The following is a 6,000-nucleotide window of genomic DNA, read 5'->3' as shown; positions in this document are numbered from 1 at the left end:
CTCAGCAATCCGCTGAGGGAGACAGGCATAAGTATCAATTCTGGCCAAATTTCTGAGATCATCCAATAAAGATCTTGTGTTACTTAAGGTGAGGCGTAAAGGAAGGCTTTCTTGGAAGAACCACAGCATTTTCTTGTTCCCAGACTTTGCGAATTCGACAAGAGAGAAACCTGATCGATTCAAAAAATGCAAGAAACTCTTACATCAATGGAAGGTCGCTTTTGCACTGATATTCCTGGCCAAACAGAATAGATGCCATGGACGGCCGTAAAATATTCATATGCCCACAGCAAGCGATGTCCTTCATAAAGTCAAGTGAGTAAGTTATTTTGTGGTTCTCACGTTGCAGCCGAGTGGACCGAGTAACTGAACATTCACTTGACTGTTCAAGGAAACTGAGCGCCTTTTTTGTTTCTTTTTGTGCTGGTTCTGCCTAGCAGCTGGAGTTTGTTTTGTGGAGTAACACTCCTTCGGGACAGTTTTGTGGATGAACCTGCTCGCTATTTATGCTTATGCCTCCTATTGGCTGAGTTTGTTTTGTGGAGTATTTCTTGCAAGACATTGGAGTGATTAGGTCATTTGTTGCACTCATGTAACAGCCGAGTGGGCCGGCTCACTGAATATTCGTTTGAATGTTCGAGGAAACTGAGCGCCTTTTTTTTTTTCTTTTTGTGCTGGTTCCACCTAGCGGCTGGAGTTTGTTTTGTGGAGTAACACACCTTCTGGACAGTATGTGGATGAATCTACACACTCTTTGTGTTTATTCCGCCTATTGGCTGGAGTTTGTTTTATAGATTATCTTTTGTTGTGTAATTCTGTCTCACAAAATTTGTATAGAAACACTGGACTTGAGCAATCCGACGGCAAGTCGTCGTGGGGGCTCTCGTAGGCGTACATGGACTGTTTGAATTTAGAGGGATGGACGACAGTTGGCGCTGTTGTGCGCGGGGTTAATGCGCACATTTTTCTGTTTGTTTGGTCTGGGGGAAGTTTGGGGTTTGATTGTTGCACTAATGTTGGAATTTTGGTTTTGACACACAATCTATTTTTTCTCTTATGTCAAAATGTCAAATGTTAATATGAGTGGAATGTCTCTCTCCACATGGAATGTGAATGGGTTGAGGCACCCCATAAAAAGAAGGAAGGTTATTTCTCTTCTAAGCGTAAGAAATATGATAAAGTGTTTCTTCAAGAAACGCATCTTTCCCCGCAGGAAGCTGAAAAATTTGGGAAGATGTGGGGTGGACGTGTTTTCTTTAGTGCTGGCTCAAGTAAGAGCAGGGGAGTCATTACACTGATAAGTAAGCATCTACAATTTAAATGTCTCAGACAGATTAAAGATCAATTAGGAAGAGTCATTATTGTTTTAGCAGAAATTCAGAGGCAAAGTCTTAGTTTGGCTAATATTTATGCACCTAACGTTGATGATCAGGGCTTTTTTATAGATGTTGAAGGGATGTTGCAAGCCACTGGCACCCCTCATGATATAATATTGGGAGGGAGACTTTAATCTTTTGATGAACTCAGTCCTTGATCATAGTGAAGCAAAAGTGTGCAAGCCCCCTAGAGCAACATTTACGCTTCACAGGATGTGTAAAAATCTTGGTCTTACAGATATCTGGAGACTTTTGAACCCATCTTGTGGGGACTATTCATTTTTTTCATCAGTCCATAATATTTACTCTAGAATAGATTTATATATATATATATATATATATATATTGCTCAATTGGAAACATTTTAGTCTCAGATCACACCCTGGTGTGTTTAGAGGTGTTGCTGCATATGGAGAAAAGGAAATCATATAGTTGGTGTAATTTAATGTAATCTTTTAGCAAAATATTGAATTCCAACAAATGTTAAAGGCTGAAATCAATGTTTATATGGAGACCAACTGGTCCTCAGTATCCTCTGTGGGCATAGCTTGGGCGGCTGTTTGAGGCCGGATCATACAGTACGCCTCATTCACCAAAAAATCCAAAGCACGAGAACTCATGGAGTTGGAAGGGAGTATTAAAAGTGCCGAGGCAGAGCTGAAGCTTGAATGTCGTCTGATGGCCTCAGAGAATTGATCCGATTGAAATACAGATATAATACTATTTTGCCGCGAAAGGTTGAGTTTTGGCTATTCAGGGCAAGACAGTAATACTTTGAGTTGGGGGACAAGGCAGGAAAACTTCTGGCTAGAAATATAAAACAGAGAGAGTCTTTTTCTACCATTCCCACAGTGAAATCTGCTGGTGGTGAAATATTTACCTCAGCCATTGATAATAAAAATGCTTTTAAGGAATTCTGTCTTGATCTCTATAGTTCCACATCTTCGTATACTGATGAGGATATTAGAAATTTTGTGGAACCATTAGAACTTCCTAAACTGACAGCTGAGCAAAAAAATTCTCTTGATTCTGAGATAAGCTTAGAGGAGCTTGGCGAGGTAATTAAGGCCTCGTCTACAGGCAAGTCTCTTGGGCCAGATGGCTTTGCCGCTGAGTTTTTTAGATCTTATGCTACAGAATTGTCTCCACTTTTGCTAGAAATTTATACGGAATCATTAAAGAATGGAAAGCTTCCGCCAACCATGACGCAAGACGGGATCAGTCTGATTCTTAAAAAGGAATTTCCAATTTCCCTGATCCAGCTAGATGTAAAAATATTGTCAAAAATGTTGGCTAAACGATTAAGTTATGACGTCTCTTATACATATAGATCAGGTGGGGTTTATTTAGGGCCATAGCTCTTCTAATAACATTAAGCGTTTCATCAATATCACGTGGTCAGTGGCGAATGATCAGACTCCGGTCGCTGCCATCTTACTTGACGCCGAAAAGGTGTTTGATATGGTAGAATTGGATTATCTTTTTAAGATTTTGGAAATGTACGGGTTCGGGAATACTTTTACTGGTTAGATTAAGTTACTTTATAGATACCCGGTAGCGGCGGTACAAACTAATAGATTAATTTCATATTATTTTACTCTGGATAGGGGCAACTTGCAGGGTTGCCCTCTTTCCCCATTATTGTTCTGTCTTGTCTTGGAACCATTAGCAGCCAAGATAAGAAAGGAGGATGATTTTCCAGGGGTGGTGGCGGGAGGTATGGCGCATAAGCTTTTGTTTTACACAGATGATATTTTTTTTTCTCCGACACTGCTGGATCAGTGCCTTGCCTCCACAGAATTATTAATTCCTTTTCTAAGTTCTCAGGATACAAAATCAGTTGGTCAAAAATCATCAGTGTATTACTCCCTGCTAATTCAGAGTCTGGGGGAATGGAGCTTTAACTTCTATCAAGAGATTATGGGAGAAAGATTTAATCTTGGTATTGGAGGAGGGAGTGTGGGCTAGGATTCTACAAAACGTCAAGTCTGCATTTAGAGATGCAAGGGTGCGCCTTATGCAATTCAAGATTTTACATCGATTCTTTTGGACCCCCTCTTGATTGTATAGGCTTGGTTTTAAAGACACACCCACCTGCTGGCGATGCCAATCAGAAGATGGAGACACAACCCATGTTTTTTGGTGGTGTGTTAAGATCCAAGAATTTTGGTTGAAGGTTCAGAGTTTTATGTGTGATGTACTGGGCAATCAGATTTCATTTTGCCCCAGACTCTGTATTTTAGGTGATTGGGCGGACATTAATATAGGGGATAAATACATAAAGAATTGGGTCCTAACCAGTGTTATGATCAGCAGACAGATTGTTCTAAGGGGATGGAAGTCGACTGGAGCACCCTCATTTCAAGAGTGGTGCGCAGAAATTAAGAGGGTGGCAGCATTTGAGGAAATGTCATGTAGAAGGCTGGGGAACTTAGATTAATTTGATAGGGAATGGGGCAGCTATTTGCCGTTCTTGGAGGGCTCTCGGGGAGGGAAGTATAGTTTTAAATGTGTGTGATTATTATTATGTATGTATATATACAGTATATATACAGTATATATACAGTATATATATATATATATATATATATATATATATATATATATATATATATATATATATATTTTTTTTTTTATTTATTTATGTATGTGTGTGTGTGTGTGTGTGTGTGTGTGTGTGTGTGTGTGAGTGTGTACTCATGTGTGACCACAGGGATGTTTGTTGAGGGTCAGGGTGGGGTTGGAGATTGGGAGGGGGAGGGGGAGGTGTAATAGTGGGGGTTAAATGTTAATTCTGTGAATATATGTTTTGCTTTTCTTTGTTAATTGTATAAATCAATAAAAACTGTTAATCAGAAAAATTAAATCCTTTAAATTAAAGGGGGTCTTCAGTGGCATTGTACACATCAAGAATTTATGCATTTTTAATGGTTTCAGTACGTGTCAAAAATGACTCGAAGGACAAAAGGAGGGCGCAGATTCTTAAGACAGTAGGAGGGTTAAAAAAAATTAGCACAAGCACACATTTCACAAAAAGAGGTTTGTTAGGTGTAAATTCAAAAACAACAGATAATACAAATACCTACTGTACTACTGTCTAGATTAACTATGACTTTTGAGTTTCCATGTCTAATCTGAAACAAAATAAAGGGTAAATCATGGGACATATGAGATGGGTAGACCTAGGAAACCCAGAGGCTGCCATCTGGGGGAAGGGGCTTGTTTGAGGTAATTATGCTGCCCTCTCACTGGCAGATGGTTTAGAGGGGGACTGGGGAGGAAGGTTAATGTTAGTAACATTGCATAAACTGGTCTAATAGGGCAGTAAATTGTATGGGTGCTAAATTGCCATTTAGGCAATGTTGCCCATGCCTAAATCTGCCATTGCTCTCCACATCCGAACACAAGTGGTCACAGGAGATGCATTTAAATGACCAGGTGTAAACAGCGATGTGTCTCACCTGACCACAGGTGATCAGATCACCCAAGACGCATCTTAATACCAGGTGGAGACATAAAGGCAGCATAAAAGTAATCCATGAAACTCCAGTGGTTTAATCCATATCTTCAGAAGCGATATGATTGGTGTGGCTAAGAAACAAATCAATATTTAAGTCATTTTTCACCATAAAACTCCACTTTTACTTTCATAAAGTGAAAAAATTGTAAAGTTGAGATTTATAGTAAAAAACAGCACTTAAATGTTAATCTGTTTCTCACTCACACCTATCATATCACTTCTGAAGATTTTTGATGAACTCTTTTACTTTTATGTGGCTTTATATATATATATATATATATATATATATATATATATATATATATATATATACTTTATTGTGTCTTTTCATTCAATACATTTCTTATTACATTGTGTAATCTCTTAACATTCTTTTTATGAAAGACATAAAAACATTATTTTTGCCCCTTTCCCTTTTCCCTGTGTTACTAATTATCCCCACCACCAATACATTTTCCAAAATTAGAAAAAAAAAAGAAAAAGAAAAAAAATGTATGCTTATATACTGTATACGTGTATATTTTACGTTTACGTATTAATTATTATTATAACTTTTATATGGCCTTCATGTAATTTTTGGACCTTCAAAGGGCTGGTGACCATTCACGTGCACTTTAAGGACCAACAGAGCTAAGAAATTCTTCTAAAAAAGTCACACACATCTGGGATGGCATTAGTGTGAAAATGAGGAGAATTTATCATTTTTGGGTGAACTATTTCTTTAAATAAGGGTAATGGGCTTTATACAAACTTTAACAAGGCAAGTCAACAAGTTTCTTATTTGCAACAATTGCCTAGTAAGTATATTGTCCTCTTTAAGTAGGGAAGGGGAACAATAGGGAATAAACATGAATAATATATATATATATATATAAGTTATGATGAATTTTGAGCACAATAAAAACCGAATTTGCATTTAACGTATGGTCGAGAGCACGCTTTCAAAAACAATGTCAGCTTAACCACGTTAAATGCATGTTGAACATGTTGAACATTTATTTTGGGTGATTCGCGCATCAAGTGGCCTTTAAATAATCGCTCGAATTTGTGCACCACGAGCCATCCACGTAAAATATGTTAAAAATAATAATAATAATAAAAATA

This window comes from Myxocyprinus asiaticus, chromosome 43 (assembly GCF_019703515.2).
Source record: "Myxocyprinus asiaticus isolate MX2 ecotype Aquarium Trade chromosome 43, UBuf_Myxa_2, whole genome shotgun sequence".
Lineage (NCBI taxonomy): Eukaryota > Metazoa > Chordata > Actinopteri > Cypriniformes > Catostomidae > Myxocyprinus > Myxocyprinus asiaticus.
Note: the sequence above shows the minus strand (reverse complement) of the source record.